General features: G+C 42.9%; 1 protein-coding gene and 1 long non-coding RNA gene across 6 annotated transcripts in view; both read right to left on the bottom strand.

Annotated features, from left to right (window-relative positions):
• The window catches only part of PIP4K2A (phosphatidylinositol-5-phosphate 4-kinase type 2 alpha), a 173293-nt gene that overhangs the window by 95269 nt on the left and 54733 nt on the right, over positions 1-23291 (bottom strand). The gene's annotated exons all lie outside the window — the stretch shown is intronic.
• LOC113921687 lies at positions 8640-11309 on the bottom strand. Its single transcript, XR_003519762.1, has 3 exons — positions 11069-11309; positions 10622-10961; positions 8640-9122 (listed from the first exon to the last, which is right to left on the bottom strand). It is a non-coding gene; the product is annotated as an uncharacterized LOC113921687 (long non-coding RNA).

The raw sequence follows: 23291 nt of genomic DNA, 5'->3' as shown, positions 1-23291 counted from the left end.
TGGGAGCTCCTAGGAGCCTGCAGGAAAGGATGCCGGGAGAAGGTGCCAGTAGGTGGGTCAGGGGAGGGGAACACGGGCTGAGAACCCGAAGCGGGAAGGTGTCAGAGACACGATGGGTGCCGACTCCTCAACAAGGCTGTTGTTCCTTGATGCCACACCCCAAAGCTGTTCAAAATTTCACGCTCTAAAAGCACTTTATAAAGCCGGTAACCAAAGAAACAAGACAACAAATACTAAACACACGAGCATAGTTTTGTTTCCACATCCTCGCCCCAAAATGGGGGCCACGAGGGAAAGGAAATGAGTCTACATGTAGGCAAAGGCATCTCTGATACAGTGTTAGGAGTGCAGATTTTGAGCGCGGGGGCCTGGGGTTGCTGAGAGCGGCACCTGGTACGTGGTGAGCTCACCTGATCGTCACTGTCGTCAGGAGCCCCCGGAGTGCCGCTCCAGAGCAGCCCCTTAGTAAATCTTTGCTGGCTTTCCTTTCAAACAAAATGTGGTGAATACAAAACCTGATCATTTGGCTTAGTCATGATGAGCCCGCGATGCTGCTGACCTTGCACAGAGCAGGTGCACTGCCACTGAGGGGCAAGCAACCCAAGCACCTGTATAGCATGTCTGTTCACAGAGCCGAGCATAGACCAAAGAACAGTCAGAGGTGTGGGGAGAAGCAGGCGGGACCAAACAGGATTTTGTTCCAGGAGAGGCATGGCCTGTTTCCTTTTGTTGTCCTTAGCAAATCTAAGACAACTATACATCACACCTCTTGTTAGGAGAAACTGTAATGTCTTTCTCTGATCCAACCCCTTCCTTTCCCATAGTACTTAGTTAGTGTTCACGTTCATCTCCTTAATGGTTGCAGATCTGGGGAACACCGAGACACTTGCTGGCAATGCTGTTTAATGCTATTAGAATTCTATACCTTTTTGTTTAGCTCTTTGAAGTAGTATCACATTCTGTATACATTACTGACTTCCTTGTTTATTATACTTAAATAGCATCTTTTATTTAATTAAATTAATTAATTCATTCATTCATTTGACAGAGAGAGACACAGCGAGAGCGGGAACACAAGCAGGGGGAGTGGGAGAGGGAGAAGCAGGCTTCCTGCTGAGCAGGGAGCCCGATGTGTGGCTCGATCCCAGGACCCTGGGATCATGACCTGAGCCGAAGGCAGACGCTTAACGACTGAGCCACCCAGGTGCCCCTAAACAGCACCTTTTAAAAGTCCGAATTTAGAAAACAAATTAAGAGGTGGTTATTCACATTATAAAGTGAGATTGCTTTGAAGAAGGATTCACTGAAGTGTTCTTTTTCAAGGCCCAGTTCTGTCTCTCTCAATGTAGCAGAGTGCAAAGTGTTTCAGGAAGCAGGGATTTTTTAATCAACAGAAAAAACATTTAGGAAGGAGCACACATAACTATAACAGAAATAAAAATCATCTCTAATTTCCCCAAATGCTTATCAGCCTGTACTAAGCCGAAGAATGTCTCCCTTAGCTGTCAAGTTTCATTGTTCTTTTCCAAAAGCAACCTCTAGGGCACCTGGGTGGCTCAGTCAGTTGAGGGTCTGTCTGCCTTCAGCTCAGGTCATGATCTCAGGGTCCTGGGATCCAGCCCTGCATGGGGCTCCCTGCTCAGTGGGGAATCTGCCTCTCCCTCTGCCTCTCTGCTCGTGCTCTCTCACTCTCTCTCAAATAAATAAATAAATAAATCTTAAAAAAAAAAAGCGCAACCTCTAATCTCAGTGGCATGTGTCTCCCCACCCCCATTCCCACTTTGTATAAAATCTGGGCTTTTCATAAGGAGATAATTACTGCTCTTTCACTGAGATTTTAAAGATGTAATCTATGTATCCATATTTTCTAGAGACTTAGGCAGTGAACGGAGACAAAGACCATGTAGGTTCAAAGCCAAGTGACCAACAGACATAAGTAAGTTCAAAGTCCTAGCAGTTTGGGAGGAGGGCAGGATGAGTAAGTGTAGCAGAAAGGATTTTCAGGGCAGTGAGAATACTCCATCAGATACTATAATGGTGGATACAGGTCATCTGCATTTGTCAAAGCCCATGAAAGGTATGACATGGAGTGAACCCTGATGTATCTCTAGCCTTTGGCTGGTAATGTAGCGTCAATGCTGGTTCATACTGTAACAAATGTACCACCCAGTACAGGATGTTGATGGTTGGGGAGGCTGGGGCGGGGAGGGCATGTGGGGACTCTGTACTTTTCCCTCAATTTTGTTCTGAACCTAAAACTCCTCTAAAATATAGTCCATTAATAAAAAAAAAAAAGGCACAAATAACATGAAATGCATTGTGACAGCATTGAGAAGGGAGACACTGCTATCCACTGAGTTTGTCTGAGAAGATCCTGGAGCCAGAACTCAGAGGAGGGAAAGGACTTGTGTTTGCCTCAGAGAACGTGTCACTAGCATGGGCAAAGAAGGACTCCAGAGGATCAAACTGACAGGGCAGGCTGAGAAGTCTGGTTTCTGTTCTGTGGGCAGAAAGGAGTCACGGAAGGTTTTGAGCCAGGCGGTTATAAGATGAGGACCAAGTAAGGAATTAGCTCCTACTGTGGGGAATAGAATTTGGAGCAAGGATGGAGCCCAGAGGCCAGGCATTGCGGTGTGGGCCTGAGGCAGGAGCTGGGGCACAGGATGTGGGGGTTGGGACACAGGAGGGAAAGGAAAGGGAGGACCAAAGATGGTTAAGAGGTTTTGAGCCTCTGAAACTGAGAACAGTGAAGCCATTACTGGAAATAGGAAATACAGAAGGAGAAGTAGATTTAGGGTATGTAGAAGATGAATTATTTTGGGTGTGCAGACTATTCATGTGGAGAGGTCTAATATGCACTTACAAATGTGATTCTGAGGTCAAAAATGTTTAGAAGCAATCTGTAAAGAGATGTTAATTAAAGCTTTCAGAAAAGCTGTGGATATAGGAATTGTCACTGTTGCAAAGAGATTTGTTCAGGGTGAAAAAACAAAATGGCCAGAATCTTAGGGAGACGACTCAGCAAAGGAGTCCGAACAGGAATATTTATTTTTATTTATTCTTTTTTTAAAGATTTTATTTTTCAGTAATCTCTACACCCAATCTGAGGCTTGAACCCGCAACCCCGAGACAAAGAGTCACCTGCTCCACCGACTGAGCCAACCAGGCACCCCATGAATAGCAATATTTCAAGACACAAGAAGCAGAAGGGAATAGGCAGTGCTCCCTCCTGGACACTCAGGGAGTACAGACACCTACCTCTACCATCACAAATAATCATCACACCCCCTCCCATTTTCACTGCAGGACATAGGTGCGTTAAGTGAAAGCTACACCTGTTACTTTGTGGAAGCTGACAATCTAGGGTAGGGAGTACAGGTATATGTACTCTAAATTTGAAATGCAGACTTCTAAAACACAAATTCAGGGTATAAATATATGGGAGATTGCATATTAATGGTCCTCAGTGAATCACATCTCCCTTTATCACACCCTAATGAAGCCCCCTCCTACACTGACTCTGGTCTTGGCCACCAGGCTTGTTGTGGTCAGTGGGACATCAGCAGATGAGACATAAGCACAAGGTTGAGAAGTGCTGTGCCCTGGGCTTGTCCCTCTAAGAGCTGTGACAGCCTCAGCTGACCACCGGACATGCGAGATGGGCCAGTGAGCCCCGGTGGAGTCCCGAGGTGGCTGCAGCCACGTGAATGAGACCAGAGCTGCCCAGCAGAGCCTAGCTCAAATTGCAGAATCATGAGCAAATAGTTACTGTTGTTAAGCCACTAAATTTTGGAGTATTTTATTATACACCAAGGCATAACTGCTTGGGTTGTACATTGTAAATTTGGAGGCAAGGCACAGTTATGTGGGGAGACAAGGAAGAGCAAATGTGGAAGAAGTTGTCGGTTCAGAACGGAAGGGATATCTGTCTCTCTCTCTCTATCAATCTATCTACCCACCCAAAGAAGACTGAAAATGGTTCCATGATATGAAACCTGGGTTGGTTTCAGAATTGAAGAGCAGAAAGGTCCCAAAGATGACCAAAGGATGAGAAGATTAAAACCAAATAAGTGACTTATTTCTAAAGCACCATAAACTGTTTTTAGTGTCAAAACCAGAATCCTGAGCTGCTACCACTCAGCCCGATGTGCTCTGGGCTGTGCAAACCTGCCCAGTCACACGGCCTCACACTCTCATAATTTAGGCTTTATGGCCTCAAGAGATACAGCCTTTCTCAGGCCCCAGGGCACATGGGGCACCGTAGTCTTTTCTTCCTTGTGCAGTCAGGCTCAATGGTTGGATGGAATCATCCAGGTGGTGCTCAAAGAAGCAACATGGAAACAAAATGCAAGAAGCATGAAGTGCACTTGGGCTGAGAGGTCACATGAGAGCCAGGCTCTGAGACAAGGCCAGAACTCAGGCCGTCACCACCAGGGCACCTGCAGGAACCAAGCACGCGTCACCATAAAGCCCCCCCAATCATGTTTATTCCACGTTTGGCCTTGATATACAGCAAGTCTCAGGATGGACAGTGCTCGCTGACTAAGATAGTCTTACAAATATACTTGGAAACTGACATTTCTGATTCACAGAATGATGCAAATGGATAATTTGAAAATAGGTATGAAGACAGTTCTGTATTGGATCTATAAATGAACACCACCTCTGGAAAATTTGACCTTTGGAGACCTTGTGCCTTGCAATTTGGCTGGCTTATTCTCTCATGACCTCTTCCTGAACAGCTCCTTTGACCAAGGCCTGTAGTGGAATTTATACTAATGATCCCCAGTGGGGCTCCAGGAGGGCCCATTCTGGATAATAATCTGCATCTTGAAGCAGCTTTCATCTTCCTGGTTGACTCAACTTGCTAAGAATAAACTAATATAATTCAAATAAAAAGCATTAGGTTTTGATTTAAAACACCCCTATATGATCTAAAATTAGGGCTGGGACTTCAGAAGCACATCATATTAAATGAACTCCCATTTGTCTCTACCATGCTATCTTTTTTTCTGTGAATAATCTCTTCTTTGTATCTTCTCATTAAGATTCTACATATGTAAGACCATGTTCTTTCGTTAATTTGACTTAAAACTTATAGCCCCTCTCAAAAACTCCTCTCTTCCTCTCTCCACAGAAAAAGTTTTTTTCTGATGTCCTGCCTTCAATTATCCTTAAAGTATGTCTTATTAAAAGTATTCCATATTTTTTTCAAAGATTTTAAGTAATCTCTACACCCGAAGTGGGGCTCAAATTCACAACCCTGAGATCAAGAGTTGCGCGCTCTACCGACTGAGCCAGCAAGGTGCCCCAAAAGTATTCCATACTTAAGCATAAAACCAGAAGGAAGGGGCAAGGAGTGTCCAACAACCGCTCATGTTCTTCCTTCCCTTTTCTTCTTTTCTGCTGTCTCTTGATCCCATCTAAACATTTTCCAAAATAAGTAGAAACGGTCTATTACTATTCATTCCCCCAGGGGCCAAGGATCAATTTTTAAAGGGAAAGGGAAAAAATGACTCTTCTACTGTTATTCTAAGTCCAATCACAAGAAATTCTCTGACACACTCTTTTGGCTTTTGTTTTAGAGGAATTCTGTAGGACCTTGAAGTTCAGTGAAGAAGGTCTTCACCTCTCCCAAGGTGCCTTGGGGTATCTATTACTGTTTTTCTAAAAGATTCTAAGTAGTACACCCAAGTAAGACTCTTTCTTGTAAGTATCCATATTTTAAAGTCACAGATCTCCAGCATTTGTTTAAAAATAAATAAAAGCTGGGGTGCCAGGGTGGCTCAGTCGGTTGAGCTCCTGACTCTTGATTTCGGCTCAGGTCATGACCTCAGGTTTGTGAGACTGAGCCCTGATGGGGCTCCGCACTCAGCACAGAGTCTGCCTGAGATTCTCTCTCTCTCTCTTTCTCTCCCCCCACTGCCCCATCCCCACTCGTGAAGGCTTGCTCATGAATGAATGAATGAATGAATGAACGCTGCGGCTAACAGGATAGTTAAGCTGGGAGGTGAATGAATATTCTCGAGGCCAAAGCCAAAACCACTAGCTCATACCGTCAACTGATGGCAGCAAAACCAAACTGATTTGATTATACTGATAGGAAAAACAATTAGTCATGGTCAAACCTGTGGTCAGGAGAGGGGGAAAATACTCAATACAGGGCACTCACCAAATCAAAGACATCAGAGAAAAAATGTAGAGCATGTAAATTAGTCGATAACAGATAATCCACTGAGGCCAAGAAGGAATACCTGAGTCACATTTAGGTAATTGTCGACTGTTAAAAAGCAAGCAAACCAAAAGGAGAAACCACAGCTCAGCTTACCAAAAACACCCTCCGTGACTCTTGTTTACTTTACACTTGAGAGAAATCAAAGGAAGTTTAAAAAGAATTAACATTTTAATTAATTGAGAGACACAAAATAAATGTATTTCTCTTAATTTCTCCATTCCAGAATCAGATTTAAGAGCTTTCTAAAACAAACAAGCCAAAAAAAGGTATGTATATCCCCAACTGTTTTTCAGGTCCAACTGACTTGGAAATAAGCAGCAGGAAAAGAGTGGATAATAGACCCAAGAATATAAATAGGCAAGAACACAGAGTGTGCACCATCACAGGACAATACCCAACCCTAAAATTTCTTTAAAATTAGAGTACAATTTTTCACATCCCCAATTTTCCTAAGTGAGACCCCTGGGCAGACTGTTCACTACAGCTAAGAAGTAGCCATAGCTTAAAATTGAACGTCTTTTCAGTGATCTCTTCCCTTCAATAAGCATAAAAGGATTTTCATGAACACCAATAAAACTAAAAAGTTGTATTTAATTCATCGAAGCAGAAACGATTAGTCATGTAATGTCTTCATCTGCACAAATTCACAGTGCCTTCTTCAGAACACGCAGAACACGTGAAGGAAATCACTACGCTGAATTTCATCCAATTTCCAGCTGTATTTCAATTTTCGAACTTAATTAAAACTGGCAGTTTCACCAAGAAGATTCAAATTTCAATCAAATGGGTGTGTTGTCTTTTTTTTTTTTTTTAAGAAAAAGAAAAAGAAAAAGCAGGCTGTCCCAAGCAAAGGATTAACAGAGCTTTGATTAGAATTGAAAGCCATGAGTTAAACAGGTGTTTTGAATTACCACTTTTATTAAAACACAATCCTTTACATGAAGCTCACTGGATTTCTTATTAGTTCTAGAATATTGAAAGAAAGTGTTTGGCTTAAGACAACAGGGACTCATAAATTATGGAATGATGATGACAGTATTGCATCAGGGAAATTCACTCCTCAGTGTCTCCCTTGGTAGCACCAGGTATTTTAGAACCAAAAGAAATCTTGTCAACAAGCAAGTGCTCTTTCTACGCACACAGGAGCTCCCCCAGTGATGGGGTGGGGCAAGGCGAAATGAGAGAGGAGATCCATCCTATAGAAGTGTCATCTTGTTTACCGACCTGAAGTCTTTTTCTCAGGACTGACATGACGGTAGTTAAGGAACTGCAGAACCTGTTCGAAGGACAAAGGACCCGTGAGCGGATTATGCTGATGCTGTGTATGTAATAAGGCAGTGCTCCCAGCGACCTTGGCAACCACCTCGGGGATTTGCCTGCCCCCTTCATGGGGTTTTGCTGAAAAAGACAATTATGGGCACATCCTAATATTCAGGCTTCTTGGTAGATCCAATTTATTCACCTTCTTCTCATCCTGTGGGATAATGGAATCTAGACTCCAGTGAATGACACTAAGTTGCTTAAACATGGCTCAGTTTTGTATGCCCTAGTGCAAAGTGGAAATAGAGAAGCAGTTGTAGTTACATGAAAGAGGACAATATCGAATGTTCTATATAAACATATAGCAAGGATGTGCAGCCTAATGAGATCCAAGGGAAAATTATCAAGCAAAAAATCAACACACAGTTCTAAAAACCAGAAAGAAGATTTGGGGGGAAAAAATATATATATATAATTTTATTCATATTCTATTTTGAAAACATCTTAATGACTCTATCTTATATAATCGAGTCTCATCAAATAAAGGAATGCAATATATGCTGAAAGCAGCAGTGTTTTTAATATTTATCATCATTAGTCTTATGGTAAATTTATTATATGCTCTGACAAATGATGCTGCAGACAGCAGTTTTAGACTTGGAGGGCACTCTGCAGACCACCTTATCTAGCCCCCTCATTTTATAAAAAGAAGAAACTGAGGCCCCAGGGCATTCATGGAGAAGGTGGTTAAGACCCCAGAGTTCTGACTACCCAGCAGAGGTCACTGCATTTACCCACAGCCCATGGGAAATGATCCTGAGCCTCCCAAGGCCACACTCTTCACTACAAATCTATAGACCAGAGTCTGTCTCAAAAAATGGATCCTCAGTAGATTACATTAAGGTGCTGACTTTGACATAAGAAGTGAATTCTGGTTTTCAAGAAACCTCACATTTACTCATCTAGTACATACTCAACCCTCTCTTTTGAATGCCCAGCTCACCACCCACATCACACCCCCCCCATAACTTTTAGCACAGGAGTAAGGACTCTACCAACTGTGACCCTGTTCTCTGGCCATCAGAGGACCCTACTCCTCACCATAACTGCCGACCGCAGCCCTAAGCACGGGCAGAGTCTTCTTTCCAGGGCTGGACTTGGGGCCTTCACGCTGGCCTCTCCACATGGCTCAATGGCGAGGTATAAAGAAGCGAGGCAGTCAGATCCTCCCGACTTGGCCACAAGGAGGGAGAGGTGCTGACAGCAGCACAGATGAGAAACAGAGAGGTCCTGGCAGCGTCCGGAGCCCTGGCTCCCACCACGCTGTAGGGTTTGGCCCCAGAAGGCACCTTAGTGTCCTGAAGACAAAGAGCCTCTTTCTGCTCACCTGGAATGGGGTATAATACTTAATAACATAATTAACCCAAGTAAAACACTCCTCATGATCAGCTTCCCTGGGAAAACCAATAATCCTGGCAGTGCACAACACATCAACAAATAGAACTACCTTTGATGGCCAATTTTCTGGTAGGTATAAGAAAGAAAAAACTACTGTTTTCTGCAGGCTGGCTCTTTAGTCAAGAAGGACCCACTTCTGGAGATGTGATGTACTTGTCCCCACATGCAGCTGTAGAAAGAGCCAAGGAGAGGGAAGAATAAAATTTTCTTGGATTTTTGACTATTCTTACTCTGAAAATAATTCAGATAGCCTGACACTGAGTTTTTATTCTTCCACCTCCCACAAAACAACTCAAATGAGTGTTAACAACTCGCATTTTGCTTCAGTTTTGCTTCTAGGTATCTTGTAGTCATCTCATAGATGGGGGGTTTAAGTACACCTACTTTTCTTACAAAGGGTCTTGGGCTCTGAGAGACAGGACGCAGATCCATTTGGATGGCAACAAATCAAGACCACCCTTACTTCTGTTGAGAGTAATTGTTTGGAATGCCATCTGTTTATCAGAGAGTAAAAGCTACACGATACACACTGAATTTCTAATTTAGGAGGGGCACTGTTTCTTCTCTTTTTGAACCTAAGCCGGGGTCAGTAGCCACAGTGGGGCTCCTAGAATCTCCAGGGAGGAAGAAGCACGTTCTCTTCATTCCCACCTGCAGATGCGAGTTAGCACTTAAGTAAAATGTTAAACACACTTAGTCAAGAAAGTCGAAGATTATCTAGTTAGATCATTCTCGAGGTAAGTCGGCTGATACATTCTTTTCTCTAATTACTGCCTTCTATGTACCTAGAATGAGAAGAGCTCCTACTCTTCTTACAGAAGAGGATCAGCAGGAAGAAAGAAAGACAGAAAAGAAAAGAAAAGAAAGAGAGAGAGAGAGAGAGAAAGAAAGAAAGAAAGAAAGAAAGAAAGAAAGAGAAAGAAAGAAAGAACGAAAAAGAAAGAGAAAGAAAGAAAGAAAGAAAAAGAAAGAAAGAAAAAAGAAAGAAAGAAAGAAAGAAAGAAAAAGAAAGAAAGAAAGAAAGAAAGAAAAAGGAAGGAAGGAAAGAAAAACAGGATGAAAGCTGACTAGCCTATCAACTCAGCTGACCCACAGATGTTTTCTCTCCCTAAAATAAACAATATTGTTTACTTACACTACAAAGTTTTTTCACACAAGGATTGAAACCCACTTTCTGAAAGACGCTTTAATGCTCTCAGGCAAAAGCAGAATAGGAAAAATGAGACCTCGTAACTCCTATTATCATTACTCCTGTCATTGTTCCTGAGCTGTAAGAAGCCTATTAAGAGGGTGCGTGTTTGCCCACATGCCATTCAGTAGCATGCCACAGAGAAGGAAAATCACCTTCTAAGTCTTTCCAGATAATTCGGTATCTAAATACTGTGTGGCGTGTGTGTGTGTGTGTGTGTGTGTGTGTGTGTGTGTGTGTGTGTGCGCGCGCGCATGCGTGTTGTTCCTGCTTTGTCTTCTAGTAGATGTGTCATTATTTTGTGAAAGGATTCTGGGATGGAGGGAGACGCAGATACACAGATAAGAAAATGTAAGAAGCACCAGGATGCATGAGCTGGAGATGAACACACGCTCCTGGGATTCGGTGGTGGCAGTGCCCCACCTCCAACCCCACCTGAGACCCAACTTGTCCACACAATGAGAAAGATACCAACATACCAAAAACTGACAATAATCCCTTCAACCGTGTGCCTTCAACTGAACGGGAGGAAACAAGTGGCCGGTGCGATGTTTGGCCGGGAACGCCTCTCCCCACAACCAGTCGTGTCATCTTTGCTCCAAGAAACAGGAACTGCCCCTGAGAGGTTGCAGAGGACAAGACTGGAGACTTTGTGCACATTGGGGCCACTGAGGAAGCTGGCAAATGAAGCCACAGTAAGCGACCCAATGAAAATATGCTACTGACAACAAGTAGATGCAAAGTGACCCTCTGGGATTCCATGCAGTAAAATCTCCAGTGAGTGGCGGGAGAATTCGGCCTCAGCCTGGAAGCAGAGGGCTGAGAACAACAAAACAAAAACAATGCGTGAAAAGAGAGAACTATGTTTCAAGAAAAGCATTTAGAAGATAAACATAAAATATCGAGGAGAACACCTCAAGCCCTACCTTTCCTCACTGTGAGCCTCCCTTATCGAAGAACCCTCCTGAGTCCTGTCGGACGTCGGCCCATCCCGCAAGGCTGTTCAGATGGGGTCTCTTCCCTCCTCCGGGCCCGCCTGGGTTATTTGGGTTATTCCAGGCCTGACTGATCTTCCTTCTAGTCTCTGGGCCTCTCCCGGACGACATTTAACAGATCATTCAGTGTGTTTATATGTCTAGTTTTCTCTTTCTTTCTGCAAGGTTGTATCTTAAAATACACTAAATTAAAAAAAAAAGGTACTAAATGAGTTATTATGTATAGAAAATATTCAGACAAAAAAAAACTAGCACTCCTTTAAAATGAGGGACAAAGCTGCGTAACACATTCTGTTAATGCTCGGTTAGCCGGCATTCCCTTGGCCCTCGGGTTATTACTGTATCAAAGAAGAGGAAAAGTAATGTCAAGGAAATTTCTTCCCTGGAACAGCTTCTTTTCATTATTCCACTTATTCAAATTTTTATGAATGTCTTTGAAAATCTTGAACCACTTGTTCCAGACAATGAGCTTTCTGCCTCTTCTAAGTATTCTCCCTCAGACTGAAAAACAATCATTAATATTTGACTCTGTCCTGTAATTTCCAACATCCCTGACTCTTCTAAGAGGGGACCCTGAAACACTTTTTTTTTTATGTAGCTTATCTCCAGGAAGAACAGGAAACTGATTTACCGCAATCAAATATTAAAAAAAGAAAAAAATCCCCTTGCTCTTGTGGTCTCAAACAAGAGTGTTTTCTTCACACGCTTCAAGGCAACAAATATAACTGAATGTAACTATTTAAAACATATCCCAAGCCTAACGAGCAAGAAGTGGCTTTGCCAGACCACAATGTCTTTGGGGGATCGATCTGCCCAATAAAGACTGGAGACTATACACATTCCTGAAACTGAAAAGCACAGAGATGTTTGTGATCCTCAGAACATAGCCCAAAGACATTTGCTTGGGAGCAGTAAGCACATTCTGGAGACCAATATCTGGCCGTGAAAAATTATCATCTAACTTCCCTCAGAATCTCATTGTTACAAGTCAGAAGGCCCCTATAAAAATAAGTCACTTGTTCTAGGCATTGCAATATATTTCCATTTATAGTTCTAATTGGAGTTTAGCTATATGTCACTCAATTTTTCAGAAAAAGAATTTCTCCAGAAATTCTTGCAGATGTACGATGGGGCATGCATTTGTTTAATGGAGTCTCTGGAAGGCGTTGCCAAATTTTAAACGTCCCATCATGCATTTATTCACCAGCTATCAAGCAACTTATGAATAATTTAACATTTTCCTGTATCTCACTATCAGATGGGTCTATAATAATGTCTCTTAAGTTTCTTCCTCCTTGGGCTATAATTGTTTTATTAAAAAAAAAAAGAAGTTATGAAGTTCCCATTTCTAAAACATTAAATTGGCTATCAAATAAATCATCATCCACGTAAGAAGGGCAGAGTGACAGGAGTCCCTGTTGAATGTTAAGAGCACACCCTGAGCCAAAACACTCACCCAACTGACATTTCTTTTCTACCCGAGTACCGTGTTGCGTCTGGTACGGGGCACTGTGCCTGGCCCCTGCATTAGAAGGAAACCCGCCCCTTGTCCTCCCGGAGTTGATAACATGGATGGAAGGTGACGCAGCACGCAATCTTGAAAGCGTGGGAATGGGACATAAAGAATGTACGTGGGGGCCAAGGCTTAACCTAAGCACACTGACCTGCTCACCTCCAGGGTATGAACGTGTACCCGAGCATCACGCCAGGGACAGGTCCACCGCTACACAACAGAACAAATTAACCAGGTAGGAGGAACAAAACGTGACCACCGCAGACCCCTTGGCCACTAACACAGTGCAGGAAGGAAGACTGGCCCTAGACAAACACGCTGAAGTAGACTGATTTCTCCAGCAAATCACCACCAGCCTTAGGTCTTTTCTCTTTCCTTAATGCTACCACCATTCATAACGCCCTCCTCTCCCACCTGATCATACAAGGTCCCCTGCATCTGCCACAGCCCAGCAGGGGTGCCCGCAGCCTGGTTATTTGTTATCTGTTCCTTTTCATCCCCCAGCCTCATTTGTCTATAAACTCTGTGGGGACAGAGGCTCATTTTTCACCCCAGGATCCATCCATGGGATTTGGCTTAATAAACATTTGTCAACTAGCATGCTATCACACTGGCCCCAAACTTTCCCCCCATCCAAAGTGGCCTGCCCTATTCCCCACTCCCTCGGGGACTTCTCAGGTGACGAATGATCTGAAGAGCCATCGGAGGGATTTGCTCGTGGATGGAACTGTTCTGCTGCCGGGTCACCTACTCTTTTTTAGCCTCAGTTCCCCCGACTACAACAGAAATTGGAACCTGTGCCCTGCGTACCTCACCGTGCAATATCGATGCACCACTGTAGGGGAGGAAAGCTTTCCCCTCTTCCCCTCTAGGTTCTTTGGCTGGCCTAATAATTAAATTGACATGAGACAGATTAACAGGAGGAAAAAAAATGTAATTTTGTACATATGGGAGCTCACAGAAATATGAGACTCAAAGGAGGGATCAAAGCAGGCAGCTTTTACACCTTTTAGACAGAGAATTATTTGTGAAGATTTGGCAAAGGGTCTTGGTCTTGGGATAACGAATTAATGAAGAAGTAACAGGATTTGTTTATACAGCCTTCTCAGCCCTGAATTCCCCATCTCTGGCCATAAGGATGCCTTCTCCTTTTACCCTCCAGGTATAGGAAGGATACCCTTCCCATGGAGAATTCATTTTCTGCTTTCAGAGGGGCAGAGTGTCCTTCTTGCAGGGGCTGTCTCTTAAGTAATTTTGATGCAAAATCAGATGCAAAAGTGGCATATTTTGGAGTGGCCTGTCCATCACTAGATAAATGTGAGGTCATATTTTAGCTAGATTTTGTTAATAATCTGGATTTGGTCCAAAAGTACAGTTTCTCATGTAGGTATCACTCATGGTATGTCATGGTATGTCAGTTAATATAACAGTAATAAATTCATTCTTTATTTTAAATAAACTTTTCCAGGCATGGTCTAGCTATTAGCAGAACTGGACACATGAACCAATCTCTACAGTTTTTAGAAGTGGTCTATTTTCAAAAATAAAAATATTCCCCTTTGAACCTGATGGTGAGTTTCCTCTTTTGGGGAAATACACGGATTTTACTTGAATTTGTTTTTCTACCCTCTCCTGGCTTCTCCTGCTCTAGAGACATCTACATGTCCATGGTGGAGGGCTCGGGCCCTCTCACCCCACGTCTTCCCCCACATCACAGGGTTCCACAGCCCAACTCACGCCTTCCCTCTGAGCTCCAAACCTCTGTTCCCTGTCGCTTTCTTGACATCTCCACGTAGATGGCTCAGAAGCACTCACTGCCCAGTTAATTATGCCTGAAACCTGGGAATTTTATTCTTTCTCTCACTCCCCACACCCAATCACTCCCTAGGTCCTGGACAGTCTACATCCTAGATCTGCGTGCAGGTCTCTGGTTTCTCTCCAGGGCCACTGGTACCATGTGCGTGGGCATGCGGGTTCCCCCAACCCCCCACCCTGTCTCCCACACTGGCTCTTAACTGGTCTCCTGGCTTTCTCTCCTTCCTTCCTCCAAGCCACTCTCCCAACTGTGGCTGCTGGGATGGTGTGAAAACACTCACCCACTAATCACTCTCATACTCAAAGGATTGCTTCTGATCGCTTTTAGGAAAAAAAATCCTTTACTTCACAGCCCTGCCGGACCAGACCCTACCCAACTCACCTCTCGCTCGCTCACACCCGCCTTCTCTCCTTGTTCCAATGAGCTTCAGGCCTCACTCAGACTTCCTCCACCTGGGGTTCTCTTTCCCACTCCACTTCCTGCTGCCCCGGCAAACTCACCTCTGCCCTCGGCGTAAATGCTTTTTCCTGACAGGCCTTTCTAGCACCCACCCCCATCTCCAGTTTGGATTAAGTCCCCTTGTTGTTGGCCTCTACGCATCGTGTACCTGTCCTTTCCAGGCTCATCACGATGGACGGCATGGCTACCTGTGCCATGGCTTTAGTGCCGCTCCCCCGCCAACAGGCCACGAGAGCAGTCACCCCGGGGGGCCTGTAAAGGCACAACAAAGCACGTGCCCTGGCGAGCACCCATTCCCCGTCTGCGCCTCCCTTCTGTGGGGTCCTGTACTGGTGAGGTTGGAGGCGAAAGATCACGTTTCTCATACAGAGATTAGCATGGCCCCCCGCACAAGGATGACACGCAAATTCGTGAAGCATTCCGTATTCATGAATGAACGAATTAAAATAAATTAAAATAAAATAAAATAAAAATTACATTTCTCAAACTTCCTTGCCAGTAGCCACCAAGAGGGAAAATCAGTCCTACCCTCCAGCTCAACCTGACGCTGCCTCTTCAGCATTCCGGAAAGACGCTTTGAGTCACTATGAACACCCACTAATACATTTAATTCCTTATTATCTGTACCAGCTTCAGGAGCTTCTGTGTTCTGTAATTGAACCCTGACTCAGACAGTGCTCCATACGGGTTGAGTGACCACTTAATATTCATAAACGAGTTTCTAAACTACACACATGACCATTTTTAACCATGCACTTTAGTCTTACAGACCACTGAACTGGGATATTTTGTGGGGTGATTCCTTTTGCAAAGCAATGTCTTCAGAGTTATCAACACTGTGGTTATATTTTATGTAAGAAAGAATTCAAATCAGCTTAAATATCTATGGTGAAAGTCATCAAGCATATTATTTTGAGTTGAAGGTTACATTTGCTTTTGAGATCATCAAACATGCATTAAACTAAAAACTAAAGAAGCCTTCCACTGTGTGATAAATTCAGTCTTATAACTCAGTTGTACTTAGTATATGCAACACAGAGAATGGAAATTGGTATTTGTTCCACAAACAACATACAAATAATTCTCGATTAAAAATGCTACTCCTTGTTCTACATCAATACTGAGGGTCTTTGAAATGTTTATGAGAAAGGACCATCCCTGAGGGTAGGAACCAGTCAGTTAAGTTCAGGGCCACTCCAAGGACAGCTCTGAGAAGGAAAATACAATTGTAAAGAACAGATAAGGAAGAATGAATGGAAAAGGAGGAAAGGCCTCCCCTCTTGCCTCAGATATGGGGGAGGGGGGGTGGGAGAAAAGGAAATGCAGGCAGGCAGATTATGTTCTGCAAAGCAGAGCTACTTCCTACCCTGTTCTCCCCACCCTGGCATATTGAGGGATCCCCTGAGACTCTTGAGCCATGCTGATGAAAAAATTCACTCTCAAACTTCCAATTCTTTTTGTCTCCTCTGCACAGGCCAGTTTCACTGGGGAAGTGAACTGTAGAGCTTGGGCAGGTTAACAGGTTCCATCCACCCATTTTCATCTGTCTCTTACCGCCTTGACTGAGCAGACACACACGGCGTACTGGCCGTGAGACAAACAGAAGAGGAAGAGAGTTCCTGCCCATAAGCTGCTTAGAACCTGGTGGTTAAAGAGCTGCTGGGGGTAAATCTGCACAGCACAGTGGACACCTCCTCGGTGGGCTTGAAGAATCATGCTGAGACTTCCTTATTTGCTCTATCAATCCGACACCCTGGAAGTTAGTGGAGGCTCTGGTAAAGGTCTGCAATCTGAATAACGGACAATCTGTAGGTCAGTAGTAATGCCAAAACGAAACAGCTGTACCCTCTGCAGTGACCACAGATTTTGTAAAGGGTGGGTTCTGGGTGAGCGCAGCAACGTGTCTGCTTGCTACAGGGCATGGGTTTAATAAGGCAGAAGAAAGGAAACCCCAGTGAGGGATTCCGGATGGTAAATGACTTTCTGCTGGGTACAGATGCCCAAGGCCATTCAGATTTCCAATTTCATTTTGGAAAACAGATGTTTCAGTAAATTTTTCAGGAAAATTTAATATCATGATTATTTCCAGAAATGCTATGAAAACGGTCCTGAAGGATGAATTATTTTATTTCCTCAAGGTCAGTCGGTCGGGTGGTCACTCAGCACTTATTGAACTTCTCCTAGGAGAAAAATCAACTACTAAGAAAATGGAAACACAGTTCTTACTTTCCCCAAACTTACAGTGTATGGGAGGGGGGTGGGTAGACACAGAGATATTTAATAGTGGACAAGTGATTCAAACCGAAGGATGAAAAATTACAAACCGGAGGATCCCATTAACAACCCGACCTGAGAAAGGCGTTCCAGACATGGGCTAGTGATTTCAGAATCTAAAGGTGGTGGGAGGGTAGGTCGTTAACTAGATGAAACAGTACTAGTTTAGTTGTCTCTGAGACGCAGAGTCTTCAAAGAAAGGTAAGTTTTAAAGAGATGCAAGGATGGTCAACCATGTAATTCCCAACAGAGGGTCTGGTCCTACTGCTGGGGAGGGTCAACACTCCTAAAAGTTTGCAGCAAGAGGCACCATAAGGAGGGTCCTGATCTGGAGCCACGAGACCTGGTTATGTAATTCCAGGCAGGTTAAACCCTCCGAGCCTCTTGTCACACTTTGAAACAGGGATTTTAATACCATTCGGGTACAGCACAAGGTATCAAATGAGACATGTAGAGTCCTTTGAAAACTATGAAAGGTTTGCCTGTGAAATTTCAAGTTAAAGGCAAAGAGGAAGACAATGGCAAGTGTAGGCCTGGAGCTCTGCCCAAGGAAATGCAGGAGAAAGAAATTCATGGACCAAGGAAATAGTACCTCACAGGAGGTGGCGGGAGATGGGGTGCTCATAGGACAGGCTGATGGAGGTCCTGGAGTAATGGAAAAATACAATTTGGCCTAACACCAAGGAGGGAGGGTTCCGTAGATGTTTAAGGAAAGATAAGTTTTTAAACCAATGGGCAGCACTACTGGATATTTACCCAAAGAATATGAAAACATTAATTTGAAGGGATATGTGCACCCTCTGTTTGTTGCAGCATTATTTGTAATAGCCAAGTTAAGGAAGCTACCTAAGTATCTACCAATAGATGAATGGATAAAGAAGACATGATGTGTGTATATATATGTGTGTGTGTGTGTGTGTGTGTGTGTGTGTGTGTGTGTGTGTGTGTGTATACACACACACACACACACAATGGAATATTATTTGGTTATGAAAAAGAATGAAATCTTGCCCTTTGCAATGGCATGGATGGAGCTAGAGAGTAATATGCAAAGTGAAATAAGCCAGTCAGAGAAAGACAAATACCATATGATTTTACTCATATGTGGAATTTAAGAAGCAAAACAAACAAGCAAAGGAGAAAAAGAGACAAACCGAAGAACAGACTCTTAACTATAGAGAACAAACGGATGGTTGCCAGAAGGGAGGTGGGGGGTAGGAGGGAATGGGTGAAACAGGTGAATGGGATTAAGGGTACACTTCTCTTGATGAGCACAGAATAATATTTGGAAGTGAATCACTATATTGCACACCTGAAACAAATTTAGCACTGGAATTAGACTGGAAGGGTGCAGGCGGTACAAAGTTCTGTTATCACTATTCCTGTGCCTATAGACATGGGCGGTGTCTTCTGGGCTGTAGTCGTTGGAAGGGCTGACCCCACTGTCCGCCTCTTCTGACTCTCGGAACTGTGGTAACTTGTGTTCTGCCTCTGCAGAAGTCTGATGCCTCATGTTTCAAACGCTGTCTCTTGATTGAGCCGGTGCACAGCTGTGTGGTCTTTTTTATTTGTTTTGAAAATAAAGGTAAGCCTAGAGAACAGAGGCAACCACGTTATCATTTTGATGTATTTCTTTCTAGGCTTTTAGGTTCCAAGTAGTTTGCAGATGACTGAGCTCATACAGTAAACCATACTGCAGCCTAGTTTTTCTCATTTAAGAATTCTTCAAAATATTTTCACGAGGAGGCGCTCAATAACTATTGAACTGCAAACATGATTACATGGCTAGAAAATACTCTAACGTGTCTCTACTGTGATTCGTCTTTTTTTTTTTTAATGTTTTTGAACCACTCCTCAGTGTTTCATTACCTCCATGATTGGTTCAGGTACAAAGTTTAATTTTTTGATTCCCGTATCAGGTTAAGGGCTACATCTTTTATGTGTTGTTGGATCCTTCTTCCATGAGAGACTAACAAAGGAATGGACACCATCAATTCGGACAACATTAGCATCACTGCCATCAGCCTCATTAGCATCTTGGGAGAATCAAACCAAGAATCGTACTCATCCTGAAGGGCCAAGTTCACATCCATCCGCTCTATGAAGCTTTAATGCCCCAGCCACTCCAGCCCTCACTTAGGTCCTCTCGACTCCAACGGCTCATTCAATGAAATAATTATATAATCACCAATCATTTAATGGAGATTTTTTTTTTCTCTTGGATTGGTCCTGTCTTCCTGTAATGGACACACCCGTTGCTCTTGCTGCTTGGCTTCTATTCAGCTCCTTCTGGTAACAGTGTCCTGTGTTCCTACCTGGGAAACCAGCCCCTCTCTGATTCTGAGCCCAGCTCCAGACATGGAACATGTCAACTGTGCCTTTCTTTTTTTTTTTTTTTTTTAAAGATTTTATTTGAGAGAGAGAGAATGAGAGACAGAGAGCACGAGAGGGAAGAGGGCCAGAGGGAGAAGCAGACTCCCCGCTGAGCGGGGAGCCCGATGCGGGACTCGATCCCAGGACTCCAGGATCATGACCTGAGCAGAAGGCAGTCGCCCAACCAACTGAGCCACCCAGGCGCCCCAACTGTGCCTTTCTTAAGAAATAATCACTTTCCATTGCTTTAGGAACAAACACATGACCCAATATGGTCCAAGACTTTTATTCAAACCATTAGGGGAAGAGACATTTTCCTGCTGGACTCAATGATGAAAGTAGAGCTGGGGCAGTGGGGCCATCTTGCTGCCATATGGTAGAGCCAAGATAAATAGAAAGAACCAGGTAGTGGTAAACTTATCTGTGAGTCTCTAGCCCAAACTATGTCTGAATTTTTGGATACATGGGTCAGTAAGTTCCATTCTTGATTAACCCAGCCCGAGTTTATTTTCTGTCACTTGAAAAATCAATCTAAAAAATAGGGCCCTGAATGATTTGCCAATTAGATTTTAAACTCCCTGAGCCTGATTAAGTATCCTCTGGTTCCCAATTGTACCAAGAACAGTGTTCAATGATTAACGTACATCTTGGGTCCAGGGCCATGGTTTCTTTTGCTTTGTATCTGTCCCAACACCTAAGCTTGTGATGGACACGTCAAACATGTTTGTTGCTTGAAGTTAGGTCCACAAATGGAATAAGACACTCTCATAAGCATCAGCCCCATCACAGCCTATTTATTGGTGGAGACAAGGCTGTTGGCAAAGCAGTGCTTCCTGCCCTCTGAATATCCCTTCAACAGCCAAGTAGAATTGCTGGGAATAATCCCAAATCACTTAGGGAAATGAGTGATTCTTATGAACAAAGAGCCAGTCTTCTGTCAATACCTCCAAATTTCAAGGAGACTTAATATTTGCCTTTTCAAGGAACGTAAGTTTTATTTTTTCCTTGTGTGGGTTTGTAGCAACTCCTCCAAGAGCAATTTCAGATTTTTCTCTTCACCTGAAGGATCTCCAAGAGGATGGCTTTAATCTCCACACTCCAAAACAAAGGAAAGGACTTGTGTGGTTGAATGAAAGACTATTTTGGTCCCCCCCAAAAAGCAAAAAATAAAAACAAACTCCAAAAAGCAAACCTAAAACGAATTTAGATTCCACAGTGGTAAATGTTAAAAGAGTCTTTGTTCTTTTTCTTTTTAAAATTGTGGTATGAACTACTTAACATGATAGCTACCCACAACACATTTTTAAATGTACAACATGGTATTGTTAATACGGGTACAATGTTGCACAGCAGGTCTCTAGAACGGAATCATCCTTGCTCTTGTTCTTCACATAAGTGTCATCTAAAAGAATGTGCCCACCAAAGAAAACAAAAAGACCTGATGACACAGCCTGAATTTGGGGAATGTGTTCTCTATCACATGTGACTCTTTGAAAGGCAGGTTAGCATAACTGGCCTGTCCATCTGAAAAGCTTAAAGCCCAGGCATGGGATGAGAGAGAATAAGTGGGAATATTGTTAGTAATGTGACTTTTAAAATGGGTGCAATCATGTGAAATTTCAAATCCAGTATGGACTTACTAATGAGACCTACCTAGTTTTTGGGGGCTACAACCCTAGTGAGGTCACCACTACGGACCACATACAGAAATATGTGGTGTCAGAAATCAGGAAAAGAAAAGTGTAATTCTTTTCTAAGGAATCGGCAATGAATAAAATGCAAAAATGCTTTCCTCACCACAGAGGGAAATGGTTTCCCATACACTTCTTTTGTTGATCTTTTCAAAATTAGACTTTCAAGGGTTTGCTCTACTTTAGGGGGAAGCAAAATGTCATGCCACAATATAAATCATTTTAGAGAAATATTGCCAATTAGAAAATGTAAGTTATTAAAAAACAAAAAACAAAACAAAACAAAACAAAAAAACTCAAGAGTGTTGAATGTGACATAAACTGCAACAGATGAGATTTATTCCTCGAAAGAATTGCAACACTTTGCAACATAATACTAACTTTAACGCTTGAACCAAATGCACTGGTGGAGAAATGGACCACGGTACATTAATGTTTCATATACATACATACATATATATATATATATATATATAGGAATCTGAGAACTTTAAAAAAAATACATGTTAAAGTGACACAAATACGATAAAAAGAAAAGTAGGAAGGATAATTGGTTTAAACTACCGAAAGGTCAAACTATAGTGACACAGTGGAAAATAACACAAATTCAAGAACCACAAGTAGAAGAAATTCCATACCTGTTTAAAAACAACAACAAAACTTAAACAAGAAGCTTCTTTGACTAGATTTTTACCAAATCTCCTCTATCTCATCAACCCACTGGGATTATACAGTTGATATATGGCAAAAGATCCCACAGGAATGAGAATGAGGATGTCCTTCTTTTTAATTAACTCTAAGCTGCTACCCTAAACCCTGTAATATCCCAGGCATTTTACATATATTATCTCATAAAGTCTGCAGAACAAGTCCATTTGATATGAATTTTTTATACCCATTTTAAAGAAGAGAAAACTGAGTTCAGAAAAGTTGAATCACCCCCACCAGATTATAGTTTATCCCACAACAAAATCCATAGCTTTTCCTGTCCTCCTGGGAAGAGCTCCATAATGCCTCTTAGCAGATTTCCAGGCCCCTACAAGTTGCCTGGGGCCGCTCAGCACTGTGGATTGTGCACCAACTGGAAGCCAGGAGATCTGCAGTCGGCCTGCTGGCCAAACTACCGTCCTGTGGCTTCAGCTCAGGAGCTGGTTAGATTGTGTGGGTCCTGGCGCCTTCTGGTTCTAACGGCTGAAGCTGATTTGAAAAATACAGCTTTAATCGGGCTTCAGGGATTGTCTTTTTCTATTCCTAAACATACAGTGTTCAATATACTCATAATACCTGTTAGAAATGATTCAATTACCATGAGGACCAGCTGGACAAGAGACCTTCGTTTAATAGCCATAAAGGATGGCTCTATTGGGGATCTCTTTTAGAGGCCGTCTTCGGGGTGATAAGACTGTGGTAGAGTTTGGTTATCTTTAGTGTGGCTTAATGTCACAAGTCTTAGGAAGCTTTCCCTACCCGCCCACACACCCCCACCCACAGCAGAACTCTGTCCCTCCCAGATGCAAAGTACAGACATTGTGTCCTTCACGCACCACACAAGCTTTGATGATTGTTTCCATGACTTTCTGCTTCGCTGGACATGAGTTCCTTGAGGCATGAACGCCATCCTAACTTATCCCTATATCCCCAGCACTTACTGCTTGCTACAATGCTGGGCACATGATCAGAGTTTAACACATTTTTATCTGAACACTGAATTCTCTTTCTTTTAAAAGGCAAGTAGGAAGGCAGACAAGAGAAAAGAATCCAGGTGATCTATGTACTTTATGACTCACAGGATCCCATTAAACACATACCAAGTTCATGCCTATCTCATTTTACACAAAGGACCTGTTCCTAAAAGATAAGGAGAACTAGAAATTGATTCATCTTGCTAATAATTTCTAAGAATCTTAATCTCAATTTCAAATGAGGCAATTCTTTACATTTCACTTTAATAATCTGTACATCTGCCATCTCCTGACAACAACCAATACTTAAATACACTAGAGAGCCTCTATAACCCAAGAATTTTGC

The sequence above is a fragment of the Zalophus californianus genome, chromosome 9, assembly GCF_009762305.2.
Source record: "Zalophus californianus isolate mZalCal1 chromosome 9, mZalCal1.pri.v2, whole genome shotgun sequence".
In the NCBI taxonomy this organism is placed as follows: Eukaryota; Metazoa; Chordata; class Mammalia; order Carnivora; family Otariidae; genus Zalophus; species Zalophus californianus.
The sequence above is the reverse complement of the archived record's forward strand: the minus strand, read 5'-3'. Positions and strand labels throughout refer to the sequence as shown.